The sequence below is a fragment of the Vanacampus margaritifer genome, chromosome 12 (genome assembly GCF_051991255.1).
Source record: "Vanacampus margaritifer isolate UIUO_Vmar chromosome 12, RoL_Vmar_1.0, whole genome shotgun sequence".
NCBI lineage: Eukaryota > Metazoa > Chordata > Actinopteri > Syngnathiformes > Syngnathidae > Vanacampus > Vanacampus margaritifer.
The window spans coordinates 20,201,688-20,220,944 of record NC_135443.1 but is presented as its reverse complement, the minus strand read 5'-3'; positions in this window follow the sequence as shown (position 1 = coordinate 20,220,944).

The following is a 19,257-nucleotide window of genomic DNA, read 5'->3' as shown; positions in this document are numbered from 1 at the left end:
AGATGAGGATGGCATATGGCGAAAAGAGGGTAAATGCATTCCATCTCAGAAACAATTGAAAAATCTAAATTCTGAAAACCATGGAACATGCCATGTAGGTGTGGAAGAAACACTGAGACGACTCCACTCCTGGTGGCATCCTTTCATGAGACAAATTGTTAAAGACGAACTGCAGGACTGCAGCGTTTGCATTATGTGTAACAGTATGCCTACAACAAAACCACCGCAGGGGGTACACGATCCGGACGTGGACGCCCCTGGACAGGTGATTTCAATGGATTTCACTGACATGATTGAACAGTGTCAGGTTACCGGTATTTGCTAGTCATAGTAGATTCATTTTCGGGATGGCCAGAGGCATATCCCTGCAAATCTGAAACAGCAAGCATAGTGAAACATTTGGTGAATCACTACATTCCAACGCATGGGTTTCCTAGAAAAATCTGATCAGACAATGGAACTCATTTCAAAAACAAACATCTCCAGGCTGTAGAAAAAATGTTAGGTTTGAAACATCATTTTGTGTCTGTGTATCATCCACAATCGCAAGGACAGGTTGAGCGCATTAATAGGAACATCAAGGAAAAACTAGCTAAGGCTTTAGCTTCATCCACGTTCAATTGGTTGCAAGCTCTTCCATTGGCATTAATGAACATTCGAATGTCATTAAATTCTTCTAAAGGTTGGACTCCATTCGAGTGTCACACTAACAGACCGTTTCCTGCACCCACGGCTCCATTGGCTGCGGCTGAAGTTCCAGGCCCACCTGGGCTCAAACAACTAACCATCAATTTCTCTCATTTGATAGAAAGACAACCAGACGCTCCCCTTGAAATGAATATTTGTGAATCTCTGTGGTTAAAAGTAATTAAACGAAAATGGTCTGAACCTAGGTGGACAGGTCCTTTCCAGGTCCAGGCCTGGGACCAGGTAGTCTAACCCTAAGGTCCTGAAGAAGCCGACTGCGTCTTAGTTCAACTGATCACTGTAGAACGGGCGCAAGATCCTCCTCCCGTCTCACCATGGCATTCCCGCTCAGACTTGCAACAGCCTCTCTCCTAGTTTTGGTGTGTCTCTCCTGGTCGTACAGCTCACCAACACGACGCTTCCGTCGATTCCTTCATGATCCTGCCCCGGCGGACGTCTGGCACCCCATGGACAGGGGACATCCCTTAACAATTAACATGTGGTGCACATATGCTTACTCCACTGCAAAATCTTTTAATAAATCAAATTGTTATGTATGCTCTTTAATGCCACGTATTGCCAAACAACCTTCTCTCACTGCTAAAGGGATGTCTATAGAGGAAGCCAAATGTTTCGCATCCATGTCCCACTTAGGCTTCCAAAACCATGGGATAGTTCTTAATGGAACTGTTGCTCCTCCCTATCAACATTTTGCTGCTATCAAGAATGGAAGATGTAGTACGTTGTTCTTTCCTGTGTTTCATTTCAACATGACAGGTCCACCATTGGCAGTGAAAGTGTTTTTTAACCACACTCATTATGTTCACGAACAATGTTATACCCAAGACATGGGTAATATTACTTTGGGCGCCTTAAATATTTCCACTCAGTGCAAAGGGGGAAGCACCACAGCTTCTGGGGAAGGAGCACCTTTTAATGTGATATTCCAATGGAACATTTCCTACGGATGGAGGTATGTGGTTGTGTGGTAAATCTGCATTTCATGTCCTTCCTCCAGGATGCAAAGGAGTTTGTGCCCCTATACGAGTGACGGATCATACGTTTTTTATAACTGGAGAAACTAGAGAGGATATTCCTTCACGTTAAACACGCATCAGATGCTCTCTCGTCCTTCCCACTTTTGCTCCTCATGATGCAGTCTGGGGTTCCAATGTTCCTGATGAACATAAACATTCAACCATAGGAGCTAAAATTGTTAACTCGTTATTACCCCAAATTGGCGTAGGGAAATTGGCTCTGCGTTTGGCAACTGTTGATTATAGGTTTAAGTGTTTTATGAATATGACTCTTGCTATTTTCCAAAGTTACAATACCAAAATTGATGCCATGCGTACTATGTTGTTACAACATCAATTGGCCCTCGATTTACTCACGGCCTCCACAGGTGGTATGTGTGTCCTCATCAACCAGGCTTGTTGCTCTTATACCCCGGACGAAATTCACCAGTCCATCGAACTTCAATTGGAATCTTTATGGAATCTTCACGCAGCGATGTCTCGGGATAAGAAAGAATCTTTTTCTCCTTTTGACTGGTTTTCCACAGGCCCTTTGTGGCTGAAACTGGTTGAATTTTTTTATCCCTGTTGCTATGGTGTTACTTTTTATCTTGTGTTGCCTCGGTTGCGTTATTCCTCTTTTGCGAGCTTCATTGTTGCGTGCTTTTGCATCTTGTTCTACTGATAAGATGATGATGTTCAATCTTTCCACACAACCCTTGGTTAATGTTGCGGCAGCCGTCTGCGACGATGACGCCCCTGGTACCTTTCTTTAACTCTTTCACTGCCAAAAACGTTTAATAGCATTTAGTAAAATCCTACGGAGGACTGCCAAAGACGTTAAAAGATGTTCACTATGTTTTTTTTGGTTTTTTTTGGGAAACGGGTGGAGGAAAGCCTTGGCCAGCTGTGCTGAAAGTATCAAGCAGATCTAGTTAGTATAATGACTATTTTTGGGCACTAGATGGCAGTGATGACTCTCTTTGAACAAGATTGGGTAGGTGTCAGTAGAAGACGTGAGGCGGAGCTAGAGTTTTGAGGGGAGAATGGCTGAGGAAGTGAAAATGGCGACCGGTTGCAAGCAGCTCACGCTTGAGCATTTTTTTCAAAGACGAAAAGCATCGACCAATACTAAAGAGCACATTGATGACGACGATGATGATGATGGTGACTCCGAGGTTGACGCCGAAGTTGGAAGCGTTGACGCGGCGGCTATGATCACGTCATAAAGCCTCACCAGCTAGCGATGCTAATGCCGGAAAACGCGGAGCACAACCGAGGACTTCTGCACAGGCGGACGTTCAATCGGACGACGAAGAGTACCCTGAGTCCAATGCATATTCATCGGAGGAGTGGGTACAGTCTGATCACGGAGAAGACACTGGTTCTGGACTACGATGCCACCATGAATGGAGTGGATAAGATGGATCAGAACATCTACCACCCGGCATAGGAACTGAAGGACATGAGGAAGCCAGACGTAACACCACCGTAACGTCACCGTATCATGATCCTGATAGTAGACTTGATGGCAACATGGCCAAACACACACTGCAGTATATACTTGCTATTCCCCGGAAAAAAAAAGCCGGCAAGAAAGTGTAGCGTCTGCACGCGAAGGGGCAATCTCAGTGAAACTAATCTGTTGTGCAAATCCTGCTGTGTCCCCTTGCACGCAGGGGAGTGTTACACAAAAATAAAAACTGTATTTGAAACATCCACACAATTGTAAATAGTACCACAGTTGCACACATTTGTAAATAGTTTGCCAAATTGTTTTGTCAAATTGTTACACTGTTGAATGTAAATAAACGTATTTTGGTATCAACACTTTTTCATTGTTGGTGGTAGTGTTTTACAGAAGTAAAGCACTGTCTGTTTAGGTTTTTGTGGCATCATTCATGGAGAAAAAGGTGTCAAATTCACTAGAGTGCATGAAATAATATCGTTTCACAAAAAGCTTGATTTCTCCGTATTTTGTTTCAAAACAGAGCATTTGGGTGAAACTAACCATGTTCTATTGTTGATTACTGAAAAATGGAATAAGGTGAAAGATGAGAGTCCAATCTTTCATTTGGTAGTATGTGTGTTTCCATAGTCCAAACACAAAATTTTCTGTGGACCTTGAAAGATCAGTCAAAATGCTTAAATCAGCTGGCACCCACGGCATCCCTTTTCTGAAAACGCTTGGCAGTCAAAGAGTTAATTTAGTTAATTTTATGTGTCGGACTCTTTTGAGTCCGAAAGGGGGATTGAAGTGTGTCTTCTGCCTAGATTTAGTCATGACTGTATAACTTCCTCATTTCCTCAGTTGAGATCTGTTCTGTGGCCAGATGTGTCCTTGAGTGATATCGCGTATCTCTGCACGTCGGCTCATCAGTTTACCTTGCTGAACTGTTTACTGGAAACTTTGTGGTACCGCCCTTCTGATAGTATAAGAATGTTGTAAGTCCTCTGTAACTTCGCACTTGTGATCTGCTACAGCCATTGTCTGTAACTCATTTGTGCCCGGAATATTCTGCAAATAAAAGCTTTGTTCATCGTCAAGCAAACTGTTCATCGTCTCCAGCCTGTATTCGGATAACCAACCTTCTCACTACCCGAAATTAAACGAACACGCGGGGGGAAAAAAGCATCCTCCTACTCTATCTATCTATCTATCTATCTATCTATCTATCTATCTATCTATCTATCTATCTATTGTTGTATTCCATGTATTCATTCTCTTTGCCAAATAATTATTACCACAGCTATTGAAAAACAGGACGTACAAAATAAGTCTTCTTATATGATGGTGGAATCTGTTGTTTCTCCAGCCATTTCCGCTGTCGCGACATCCGATGAAGAGCCCGCTGGAATTTTTCTCTAAAAATTGTTTTTTATGGTTTAAATGTCTATTTTGAACTCTTTCGAGTCCAATTGAAGGAATGTTGACATTTAACTGTTTCAATTTATATTTTAACTGTTTTGAATTTAGTTATACATGTGTAGATATAGATATTACTATGTTAACTCAATCATTAGATGAATAAGGATGTGATAATGATTTCTTTGAACTTTGTTTGAACTCTGTCCTCTCTCTTTCCGTGAGAAAGGAATGTGTTAAAAGGTTTCTGTTGATTTATCGGAAGGGTATGTTTAAAATACTGTCAGAGTTTCTGGTCATCAGGTCATCAGGTTGTAAAGTCTAATTCTGCAAGGGCAAAGCCTGTCAACATTAATTCTCCAAAGTCTGGAAGTAACTCTGTCAGAAACTTGTATCTGCTTTATATCGCAACTCTGCTAAGGATTCAAAGGAGGGCGGGGACAGGTCACAATGTAAAACCTTTTCTATAAAGATGCTGAAGATTCACTATTAAAACACACACTTGGAGCTTTGCACCATTTTTGAGTGAGCTTGATTCTGTGTCTTTTAGAAGCTTCTAAAATAAAATAAAAACTTGCAAGGAACTTCTTCATCGATCTCATTTATGATTTATTTGAACACGCAACAGATTACAAAAATACATGTAATCTTTCACTATCTATCTATCTATCTATCTGTCTGTCTCTCTGTCTGTCTATCAAACCTCTATATGGCACCCTAGTTCGCCTATGCCCTAGGCCGGCCCTGATAATGAGACAGGGGAAACACACAGTAACACAAGACAAACACAACAAACACACCAAAATAAAACAAAACCCTGACCTATACAATACCGAAACATGACAAACACGGGGTGCAAAAGGGGCTCTTGCGAAGGATATCAATATTGCCAGGATAGATGCATCTACAAAGTGTTGAGCAAAAAAAAATCAACAATTGGCTGGATGTGATTCTCAATAAATTAGCAAATTAATTAAGAAAATTACATTTCATATTGTCTTAATAAGGGTGTTGTGTATAGAAAATGGACGTATGTACTTTTAATGTATTTCATGTGTGCCAAAGAGTGTAACATGACAAATGTGGCAGCAGCAAACGCAGCTGTGTTCCTCTCAATGCCTCAAGGTCGCCTGAATGACACCAGTGACTGGTAAACAACATCCATACACTTTCATCTGCACACAAAGGGAAAGTCCAGGATGATGTCTGCTTTTTTGTAATCTTACTTTTGTGGCTTTAATCAGCGTGTCGGATGAGAGATGCAATCCACATGCATGTCATCGTTCTTGACGAGTTGTGTGGTTAGCAAACTAAACACATGACTCGTAATGGAAATAACGGATCGGGAAATAATGTGTTCCACCGCACCATCAGTCACGACAGCCGACAGCAAGCTGTTTTCATCAATATTCACAAGTCTTAACATCAAAGTTGCACATTTGTCACTACAGAAAAACGTTAATTCTATATCAGTGATTTTTAATGTTGGAGGTACTGAACCCAATTAGTTTCCAATGCGAATTTACCAAATGCTTTTTTTAATGAAAAATAAAATGTGATTTTTTTATTATTTATTTTTCTTTCTTTTTTTTCTTCCAAAACTCAACTCATCTCAAGTATATATTATACAGCACTTGAAAGCTGGAAAGATGGAACTCAGGGGTGTCAGTTAATGGGATAGATGCCACGGACTTCCGACTTCCGGGTTTTACACATCAGTCGGCTATCTGAAATGCTTCGGACATTGCGACAGACACTACACACTCGCAGCCTCGCACCCGTCGACGGGAACGCGCAACCGAGGAGCACAAAGGCGGAAGTGCAAGAACTGGGACGCGGCCCACCCGGCGCAAACCGGAAACAGAAACAAAGTTGATGGGTGAAAACCATATCAACCATATAGTCCATTGAAAACTGTTGAGGCCCCAGAATTGAACCCGGTGGAATATCATACTTCCCATTATACATTAATTAATTCATATTGCACATATTCATATGACCACTTCCTTATTTTTTTATTTATTTTTTTGCTCGAACTTTGTTTAAAGGGATTAAAATAAGGAAGAAATCACGACGTACCATCACAACAGTCACAAGTTGACTACTGAGCACACCAAATACCCCACAGCACAGATAGGCCAAGCAATGTAGCGTAATCACCTGCATCCAATGACAGCCAAGCGGGGCGTCATAACCAATCATATGAGTCGGGTGTGTGTCTTGACATGCACCGAACCCCTTTGACTGACTCAGGGGTTTGATCGAATTCAGGTTAAAAAACACTGTTCTATATGCACATGTGTTGATGTCACTTGCTTTAACCCTATAGCCAAACGTATCATATTAAATACATGACATTTTGATCTCTCTATTTCATGAGTATAATATTTATTTCCCCATTAAAACCCAGATGATCTGCAGATGCATTGCACAGATAATCCATTAGAGGGCAGTATCACCCAGCTAATGGCTTTTCCAGCGACCTTGCAAGATCGCCTGAATTGAGAAAGGAGAGATACCTATACTTATTTATAGTGGGAAATGTTCTTTCAGATTTTTGGCAATACCAATGTTTGATATGTCTGTTTATTATTATAGTTTTGACATGAATAATGAATGTACGAATTTAAAGCATTGTGACTGGATGTATCGAATATGACACAAATCAAAAGTCATATGTGGAAGTTGATTTAAAAAAATAAAAATGTTTGTTCAAATACCGATTCAATCAACACTGATTGAATCACCTTGGATGTGAGAACAAGAAGGGGGAAAAAGAAGTTTCATCATCCTAATCAAAGCATTTTGCGGCGAAAAATTATTTTTCTCACTTAATAAAGACAGGGATGAAGGTTTACAAAGAATGCTTAGACCTTGGGGACACAGTCAGACTTGTATTCTAAAAGGAAGTCAAGTCGCCCTATTTGTACTTTCTCCCGAAACGAAAGCGTGGCCTGTCCTTCCTCTGCCGATTCTTTTGTTTCCCACTATTCAGATTGGCCCCTCTCTGGCTTTAATAAGAGCGCATGGTGTGATTTCCCCCAACGACGTGGTACAACTGCCCAAAATCTACGCTTTCAATGCTAACACACAAGCTGAGCAACACAAGTGCCACAAACACACTTTGATGCACTTGAAAAAAAACTTTAGATTGGCTCATATTTTTGTTTAGTGACTATTCATGCCCAGTATACGTCTCAGTGCAGTCATAAATACACCAAGTCCTAGGCGGGGGAGAGAGTTGCAATAATATGAATAAGGTCGAGAGTGTGTGTTTGTGTGCGCGGTTAAGTGTGTATGTGGTCTTTTGTTCCCTGACGCAAAAAAGGCTGAAGGAAGCATCTCCATTTAGAATGCTCCCTGCACCAGCACATCAATGCACATTGGAGGCCAATGGCTTTTTGCATGTGCACACATATGCATTGAACGCATCCAAGCACACACACCAACACACAAGCACGTCTGCATTAAAACATCCAAACAAATTGTGTTTTCCCATAGGAAATAGTAGCAATAGAAATAATCTGTTCCAGCTGTCATAAAAATCTTTCAAGTATAGTGAACCCAAGCATTTTCATGGTATATATATATATATATATATATATATATATATATATACCACTTTTTCACTGACATCCCGGTGGCCGTGCTAAATACTTTAGCTAATGCTAGCACTATTGCTATCAACAGTTTTTATCACGGAAACACTTACCGCTATTTCCGGGTGGCTACAGACCTGTACAGGACGCTGTGTGTGACTTTGCAGTCCATTCCCGAAGCCGATTGGAAAAAATGTATTTATTTATTTTTAAACATTGGTGAATATGTGAATGTGCGGATTTTAAGTGCACCGCACCTTGTCCCAAATACTAACGCTTTATGATATCCGCATCGCACGTATCAGTGCCTGCCCGTGTGAATTACATTGACTATAAAGTGCAATCGCATCGCCCGAAAATGCCCACCCCTCATTTGGTGTTTAATGTACCATTAGCCAACATGTCTGCGGGGTGGACGCTTTTCAATTCATATTGTGCTTTATTAAAATGCCAGTGCTAAATAAATATTTTATAATAATAATATAATTTTAATTTATTATAATAAATACAATGATAGTAAAAATTGGCATACATTTTTTGGCGTTACGGTTTTCGGCCAAGCATTTTTAATTTTCGGTTTCGGACAAAAAATGTCAATATCAATATATCAATCGGCACTGTCTTGTGAAAAACACTGAAGTCCTCTTATTTTAAGTCTGCAATTTTATCCCAAAAACATTTTTTTTTTTAATAAAATTTTTTATGGACATACATGTTTTTGACAGGACAGCGACAATATAATAAAATAATAAAGTGACCCAAGATTATATTGTGTACCCACGTTTGTTGCACAATTGGTGTGTATGCACAGATAGTGAATGGGGCCCAATGGAGTAAAGAAAATGAGCCAAAACCCATTGACCCTCGCTGAGCTTAGGTCTCGCCTGACCTCACCCCTATTATAACTGTACAAACTCTAGTCTTTTGCCAGTAGAATTAGAGGCCTAATTTTGTCCCCGAAACTTTTTGGGTTGGATTTTAACACCGGAAGGTCATTCCACAACACACACGCACACAGCATATTTCTCAAATGTAGACCGAATTTCCTCTGACCTTCAACTGTGATAGTTTAATATTAATAGTGCGTTAAGCGCTACATCAATATGTTGATTTTGTATTTATTAATATTGCAGAGGTGCAATTTTAATAAATAAACTGCCCGAGAACGTGTTGCTTCTGTCCCTGGCTCTTGTTCATTTTCACGTTTCATCACGTTTAATTGACTTGTCAGTGAAATGGAGAAAAAAATGTCCGGTGTAATTTGGTTTAGAATTAATTAACTGTGCAGGCTGTTATTTATTCCATCACGGGGGCAGAGGGTCTTCTCCCAGTTTTAAATATGGCAACCCAAGTCTGCATTTTAATTCATCATTCATGTCTTGCAGACGAGTTTGGTTCTGACTTTGATTTACTTTTTTTCATTTTTCAAAATCAATTTCACAGTCAGTCCGCATGTGTTGAAAAAAAAAAAAACCTCATTCCTTGGTTTGTTTACACCAGCGGCGTTATTCAATTAGCGGTGAAACACCTTGATGACGTGACGCGGGCACCAGCAGGGAGCTTGTTTTATTTTGGTGTTTTTAATCTTTTAAGAGATGTGAAAATGTGCAAACAACACGATGGATGCTGGCGAACAAACGAGCTGCTACAAACAAGCACATTTTGCATAAAGGCATAAAGGTAAATGAGTTGATTGAACAGCTGAGGCACAAACGTCTCCCTGACTTTTGAAAAGGGAAAAACAGAGAGACAATAAACAACAAAAAGCAATCAGAAAATGTGACAATTTCAATAACACCTGCTGCTACTGTATAAAGTTTGAGGGGACAAACAAACAAACAATAATGGCACTTACTTTTGGAGGCGACAGACAGAAATAGAAAATCAAGAAGAAGCATTAATTAACCTTCTGGTCCTGAATTTGAAAGGGAGGTTTCCAGAGACCAGGGCTGAAAAAGTAAAACTAAAAGAAAACCTACTAGTAATCCCTTATTTATCGCGTGAGTTAGTTTCCAGAAACCCAGAATAATGACTGTGAGGCTTTCTATGCTGTCATATCTGTGACATGTGTGAATGTGTGTGGCTTTAGAAGGCGGGGCATGTATGTGAGTGACATGGGCGCCAGTGAGAGTGTCGAGTTGGCTGCCTGTTAACATTAGCCAGGTTGCTTGCTGAATGACTCAGCATCAGCTGTGCAGCTAGTGTGTGAATGTGCTCGTTATGTATTTATTTTGTTTAGGTGTGCTCAATTAAGCAATTTAAAGCAGACTGGTGTTTATGTTCATTGTAACTAGTGGTGGTAGGCCATAATGAATTAGCTGTTGTTGTTTTCTTTACTATAGACATGTTGTTGTATAATCCAGTTCTGCTTTGAGGTGGACAAATTGCACTTTATTTCCCTGAAGTGTAAAATAATCTATTTCCTGCTGACTCACACCTATAATTATTACTACATCACAAAAATCTGAAATTACAGGTCTTAGATTTAAAAATCGATATAATGAGATAGCAAAAAGTGAACGACTATATCGCTTGCTCGTCTGTAGTTTGGGAGGGGACAAAAAAAGAGACTACAAGTAGCAATTACTAAAGACAACAGCAGAAATAACAATTACAGTCTGGGAATCACATTTAGAGCGGATAGACAAAAAGCAGAGAGACAATATAGGCCCTTTTTTCATGCCTAGCAAGTTAGCACAAGTTAGCAGTCTAACCGTGCACATGGGGAGAGTTTTCTTACTTATGGTGTTTTCGTAGATGGCCGCAGTTAGAAAGAGATGATGGTGCCATTGTGGGAGTGAACACAGCTGACTTGCTTCTATAAGTTGATTTATCAGACTTTGTTGACTTCCCCCCCAGTCCTCATTAGGATGCTACTTTGGGGTGAAAATATTATTATATTATAATATTATAAAATTTCATCACGAATTCTGAGAATTTTTTTGTCAAAAACAGACAAGTTGAAATTTTCCATATGAAATTAACATGAAAATGTTAATATTATTCTGTGCTAATAAAAATTATAACATGGGCAAAGACCCTTTCTAATCTGCGGACCTGATTACTTACACAATTCTCGGCAATGACAAGTACAGCATGTGATGACATAAATCGTATGGAAATAGGAAGTCTGCTTGAAGTTTTTGTCTAAATGTCTTCTCTTGGATTTCAAACTACAACAAAAAGCAAAAACAACACCTTGTGGTACTTAGTTTGAAGCAAGTCAAAAGCACAGCAAAGTGCTCGCAGAGATGTTGATGCCTCTGAAGTTCAAAGTATCATAAGGTGTGTGAGTAGAGCGTGTGTGTGTGTGTGCCTGCTGATAAGCATCACTCATTACGTGCTGAGTTAGTTATGTGCGACGCCTCGTCACGACCCTGCGGCCACATCACAGCACGAAGCTCATCTGTATTCACACAAGCACATATACGTACGCACACACACACGTACGTCTGCACATGGTTGGATTTGCAGATAACGTGAAGCATCTCTCCTGATTCCCTCCACTTAAAATGAATATAAGCTTTAATGATATGTTGACTCCAGTATATTTTCACAATGTCAACATGATAAACTCACACACACACACACACACACACACACGCACACACACACACACACACACACACACACACGTGATCCATATGACATTATTAAATAAATAACTGGCAAATTGAGGGATTCTTCGTGACGCCGGCCGCCTCTGCCCCTGGAGGCCCTTTCATCATTATTTTCCTAACATTGTGCCCTCTTAATTATTGACGTGCTTTTTTTTTTTCTATCCTACAACGATATTATTCATATGATTCTATTAAAACAACCTCACTGCTGCAAGAACATGCCTGAGAGGCTCATGAGGTCACAAATGTGAGGCCGTAAAGTCAACGTTTGGATCCTAACTCTAATTAGGATGCAAATTAGGAGCAACTGGTCAACATTTGCAATTTATAATCAACTAAATACATGTGTTATGGGTTAAATGATGGCAAAGTTCAAATTTGGAGTGTCCCAATGAAAGTTTATTTTTTTTAATTATTTTTTTTATTATTTTTTACCTCATTATTATATATTATGTACATAGTGTTGAACGGGGCCAAGAATATATTCTCATAATAATTGTTCATCATTTATACCCATCCATTCATTTTCTTACCTGCTTGTCCTCATAAGGGTCGCGGGGGGCGCCGGAGCCTATCCCAGCTGGCTTCGGGCAGTAGGCGGGGTACATCCTGAACTGGTTGCCAGCCAATTGCAGTCAATTATACCTATACATAAAATAATAGATGATTAACGCTCCTTTAGCAGAGAAAAATAAATATATAGAAATGTTATGTAGACTACTAAATATCAGAATGTAATGTTTTCTTAAACAGTTTTCATTGTTTCAAAATTCGTCATCAACCCTTCAGAAATCAACATTTGCATGTGTCCGCAGGAACTTGTACAAATGTTGTGGGAACACAAACAGTTCTGAGAGATGTCAAACTCCCCTGTGAGTACAGTGCTCACGGTCCCATAAAAATACACAAACACATGAGTTGAACTTTTTGGCTGTTTCGATATCCCCTCGTGACCCTCTAAAGACCAACAGGCGCATGTTTTGCGTGTGTGACACGGAACGTAGGTGGAAGCTGAAAGGTGTTTTTCTTGTTCTCAGAAGGTCAATAAAGGTTCTCGTTCACTTTATTTCTGCAGGCAAAATGAGCACAATCACCCTGCTGTTGTTGTTTTGTTTTTGTTTTTTTCCTGATACTGGCCGATACTAATTGTTTGGGTAGGGGGAAGGCAGATTTATTTTCTAAGGAAGAAAAAAAAGTTCATTTTTAATACTTTTTAGAGGGGAAAATATCAGATTCTTTTTCTTTTTTTACAGTAAAAAGGTGCAATTTTATGAATTGGAGTAATATTTTTTGCTCAGGAAAAAAGCCAATAAATAGGGTTAATTTATGAGAGGGGGGAGCAGAGATGTATATACAGGGTAGGGGTGGGAATCGATTCAATTATTAAACGATTATTGATCCATTTTTAATTTATGTATATTGATGCATTTTTTTTACACTTCTCATTTCTATTCATATCACTCGGTGCAATGGATTTTAAAAAAGCCTCAAGTTTTTGGTCAGATCTTGGATTTGAATCACGGCTCAGATCATTTTTGGGATCAGCAAAAAAAAAAGATAAATAGAATTTTGTCTTCTTTTTATTTTATAAAACACTTGTTCCCATTAAATAACAAGATTCAACTCAAATGATCAAATATGATCATTTAGAATGTAGGAACACAAGCCATATTTGACATTTTAAGATGAATGTTTTTATTCATTTAAAGGAAAAATGTTTTATAAAGAAAATGAGGACTAAAATGATTCTAATTATCTTTTCTTTCTTCCTTTCCTTTTTTTAAAGAAAGAAAAATACATCAAACTGCAATTTAAGACACATACTCCTTCTACATGGAGAGTGAATGACAAACTAGTCTATGTTCACAACATTGAAAAAGAGGCAAATAAAGATAACAAAGCCACAGTTGTCGGACTACCGGTACTTTAAAAGCAGACAGTTGTGCACTCACTGCTAGCAGCTAGTGACTACCCGCTAACACCGGAGACTAATCACACAATGACAACGTAACAAACTAGATCTTTCTTAGCGCCCTAAATTATCAATTGACATGATTTCGGGATGGCAACGTGTTGATGCTGGCATCTAATGGCAATGAAAAACTACGATAAGCAAGCCGAAATGTGTAAAAGTCAAGCTTGCCGTCAGCCGGTCACACCACCATGCAGACCAACTTCAAAATAAAAGCGTGCTAAGGTTATTGCATGGCATCAACATATTCTTTCTTGAGCTTTATTTTGAACTTAGCCTTTGTTCAGGCGGCATGGTACTTTATTGAATATTTGTAGCTTTTTTGACAAGTCACAGACTAGTCATACATGCTACTTACATGATCGATAAGGTTTGTGGGCGTTTGTGTTTCGATTCAGACTCATCCATGTCTGAATCGCGATGCATCTAAGAATCCCCACCTCTAATACAGGGGCAAAAATCTCATTATTTTCTATGTAAAAAGTTATTTTTAAGAAAAGTCATTAAAAAGAATTAGTATTTTCAGAAAAAAATGTGTAATTTTAAAGAAAATAAATCATGACGCAAGTAAGGATCTAACAAAATAGTGTTAGTTTTTTAAGATAAAAACTTAGTTATTTAGTTGGTTAGGAGACAAGCACAATTGTTAAGGAAACAAAGGTGTAATACTATGAGAAAAAAGTTAATTTAGTGTTTGGGGTGGGGGAATGTATGATGTTAGGAAAAAAGTTGTATTATTTAAACAACATGTCAAATGGACGAGAGCACAATTTTTTTTTCTTCGATAGAATGTCGTAATATTACAACAATAAAACATTTTGCTTAGGGCGTTTTGAGAATAAATATTGAGAATAAAGCCATATTTATCAATATAAATCATATATATCAAGATAACAGCCATTTTTAATTTAGTTGTTAATTTTACTTTAATTTCTCAATGTTTTTTATTGAACTTTTTTTTTCATAAAAACACATTTTTAGCTAAACAAAATGAAAAAAATTGATGTAGTGACTTGACTTGAATGTTCAATTAATTAACTGACCACACTCATAATTCAAAACACTTGTATCTCAACTCATTGTTCACTAATGAAAATGATGTTAATTCGTTCAATTCACATTATATACACCAACAAAAAAGTGTGTAATGTTTTTTTTCCTTTTTTTTTCTTTCTAGAGAGAGCTCAGTATTGTTCATTCAGTAAACTTACTGATTCCACAAGTCTAGTTGATTTTCTAAGTTTCACTCAGACTCAACTTGACTGTGACAATTTCCCCATCACAGCCATAACTAACTTGATACTTGTGTAATATGCAAATGAAAGACATTATGCTCGGCTTGCGCCCCCAGTGGGGCTGCTGTGATGTCTTGGTTGGTCACGCCGGCTAACACGACCCAAGAAGAGGCAGTTCGGTGGATGTGTTTCATGCATCCTCACAATTCACAGCAGTCCGAGAGGGATTAGCTAACACACGCACACACACACACAAGCGATTTGAGTTTTTGGCAGAGAATTAGAAGTATAATTTCGATTTAGATAAAATGTTAAACAGATTGCATGTTAGATTACTGATATTTTCATTCATTTCAGTGGATGATTTGAAATTAGTGTTTAGATTTAAGATTGTGGTCACAGAACCAATTAACTTGTTTCTCAAGGTGCCACTTAATAGTTACTTTTTCCCCGCTCATATATCCCCAATTTCACAGTTTTGAGAATGATATTAATACACACATGCAAACACAGACTACATTTACATACACACTGAGGCGATGTAAGGCTTTGGCAGAGGAAATGAAAGAAAAAAGGGAGGATGGAAGGGAGGAATAGACAGAGGGAAAATGAGAATTAAGGGATGAAACAAGTTGGATGACAAACAGTGGAGTGAAATCACACGACTTCTCCAGCACGCCACTCACATTTCCTTCCTGCCACATCCCAGCGTGTCGAATGCGCTTTGCTTGCAGTCCACTTGAAGGAAAAAAAATTCACATCCAGTATAGACCCAAGCGACTCACGAGGACCACATTTGTCAGTATGCATGTGTGTGCATTTGTGTCTGTGTGCACAAATTGCTAATACATTTCCAAATTTCATTAAATTTAAAATTTGGAGATGAAGAAATTATGTTTTATTTTTTGGTGGAGAAAAAAAAATAGTAATAAGAAGGGATGAAATGTATTTGTTAAAAAAGGTCAAAAGTTACATTCTTAAAACAGTCTTTTTTTAAAGTCATATTTTTTCAAGAAAAAGGCATAAGAGAGTGGTGATAAAAAATTATTTAATTAAAAAAAATTACGTATTATAAAAAATTAATCATTACATAGGTGGAACAACGTGGATTAAAAGTCCACAAAAATATATGGAAAACTGTACATTCGTAAATTATGCCTTTGTATTGATGCTGTATAGATATATATATAATATTTATTTATTTTGTCATGTACAGACGCTCCCCACCTTACGAACGAGTTACGTTCCGGACGATCGTTCGTAAGGTGAATTTGTTCGTAAGGTGAATTTGTTCGTAAGTTGCTTCAGTGCTATATTTTGTATTATAATTTATGTTTAAAGCCTATATAAGTATATTAAAGGTTTATATAAGTATGTTTAAGGCTTGTACAAGTAACCTGCATTGGTTTGTACTGAAAAAAACTTTTAATAAAATGGAGAGAATACGTACAGTACTGTACTGTACTACGTATGTTAGAGAGAGAGAGCGAAAGACACACACACAGTATGTACATGTACGTAATAAGATAAATAAAATGAAGTTTAACTTACTTTTGGAAGATGTACTCGATGCTTAAGGAGATGATGGAGGAGGAGGAAGAGGAGGATTTTATATCATGAGAGATTCTTCGTCGTCGCTGGAATCGGCTTCAAAAGTTATTTCCTGCTTCATGGGGACCGGCGTTTCTTCCTCCTCCTCCTCGCCACGTTGCTCAGCCTCCAATGAGCTCTCACAGCGCCAATCGTCGGTATTAGCGGCGGAAAGAAGCACTACGCGCAATACAAAATCTAACTTACAGCATTTCTTTCCGAACATTTTTCGACATACTGTACGCGCAGAAATGTTCGTATGTACCGTTGTTCGTAACTCGAATGTTCGTAAGTAGGGGAGCGTCTGTATAAAGTATTTGTTGTTGGGTTTCCTTTTCTTTTCTTTATTCTTTTTTTGTAAGGGTAATTGTAATTTTGTAAGCTGTATTTGGGTCAAACTGAACAAGAAAAAAATAAAATACTAGAAGATTTAAGTCATAATTTTAAGAGGGAAAATGGCAACTTTGGCAAGAAAATAAACGGTTATGTCTTCATAATATTCCTTTTTTTCATCAAGAATAAAGATAAAAAATATATTTTTCAATATTTTATTTTATGAACAAAACTCTTAGATACATAGAAATGTATTGTCAAATATAATAGAACATCTACTTTTCTTGAAAAATAATGACTTCAGCCTAGTATCATTGGTAGTAAACCTATTGCAACCAATGACCCTGGAAACAAGGCGAGTGATGCTGTTTGACGTAAGCTGATGCACAATTAGCTTTCCAAGATTTCAAGACATCTATGAATGTTTTTTGTGTTTTTGATGTTGCACCCGTGTCAGCCAAATGAGACCCGACGCACTTTTGTGGGCCCCCAGTCCGGCTGCTAATTAGGCGTCCGGGACCGAACGCCTGAGAACCATTTTGTGCTTCCCAGGAACGGCGGAGCTCATTATGGCGGAGAGCGAGCCAATTGATTCATGGAGCCTCTCGTCACTTTTGGCCCAGAGTGCCGGCGCGATGTCTCGTTAGTGCGGTGCCAGCGCATGCAAATGTTAAATAGTCGTTAGGACGCTTTTGTTTGGGTCGTGCGCGGGGAGACGCCACCGGGGATTTTTTTCCTGATTTACCTGCCTTCACCTTTCTGCTGCTGCCTCTGCGCTACTAATTAGATCTTCAGGGCACTTTATACTTACAATGTACTATAGTCGTCATTCTGCAAGGAACTAGAGTCACAACGCTTACTCCACATACTGAGGAGACCTGGATTGGGGTTTCAAATTAGGGTTTCAAGACAGGATTAGTATTTTAAAGTAGGATTTTAAGATTTTCTGTAGGGTTCCAATCTAGCTTCCGTATCAAATATTATCCAAAATATTGTTCTGTAAATAGTTACTTTATTATTGTGATCAAAAATGTGAATCTCAATTCTCAGACTGTTCAGTAAATATTTATTCATACACATAAATTTTGGGGTAATCAAAAGCACTGATATGAATCTCAATTAGGCTGTTTTTGGCAATAGTTTTCATCCATCCATCTTCTTAACCGCTTGTCCTCACAAGAGTTGCGGCCGGGCGCCGGAGCCTATCCCAGCTGGCTTCGGGCAGTAGGCGGGGTACACCCTGAACTGGTTGCCAGCCAATCGCAGGGCACACAGAGACGAACAACCATTCACACTCACAATCACACCTTGGGACAATTTAGAGTGTTCAATTAACCTGCCGTGCATGTCTTTGGAATGTGGGAGGAAACCGGAGTATCCGGAGGAAACCCACGCAAGCACGAAGAGAACATGCAAACTCCACCCAGGAAGGCCAAAGCCCAGACTCGATCTCACGTCCTCTGCACTGGGAGGCGGACGTGCGAACCAGTCAGTCACCGTGCCAGCAATAGTTTTCAAATAAACAAAAATAAAAGCAACTTTTGATCAATCCTTATCAATTTCACACTTTATTTTACCATTTATTTAGTGTGAAATTGAAAAAAAGTATATACAATTCCTAACGAGTCAATGTAAGACCCACTAATTTCCGATCGAACCGCTCCCACTTCCGGTTGAAGCCACGCCCACTTCCGGTCTATGTCGTGCCCACTTCCGGTTTGGGCCACGCCCCTTCCGAACACAGATCATTTAGATGGTTGAACAGATACAGAGAGTGGTGTACTCGCTCATCCCTAATAAGTACTCAAGCTCCACCCATTACACTAAAAACAATGTGTCACTTAAAACAGGACACGTGTGCTCACTGATCAGATCACTTTGCAGAGTGATGCACTACTAATCCAGAATCTGCCGGCTTGAGTCTGGAGAAAAGTGAAATATGTAAAAGCCAAAAAGGGTGATATGGGAGGTGGAAGTTTTTTTATGAGCTCCAGCCTCTCCCAAATTATTAGCGGTGGTGGCTAACAGAGCAGAGAATGGAGTGTAGCCAGCGGCAATCTTAGCCGGGCTCAATTGAAATGGTAGGCCAGGCAATTATGCTGTCAGGGCACACACATGCACACACACGCACACACGCACGCACATGCACACACATAGCGATAAATAAGACTCATTTTAGCGGCACATTGCTCTGTCAGACCAAATAAGGACCTCTCATCTTGCGTCGTGCGTGACGCACACATACCCACACACTACCCGAGTGTTTCCCAACCTTTTTTGAGCCAAGGCACATCATAGTAGTACCTTGACTCAGGAGTGCACCAACTTACGAGTTTGTT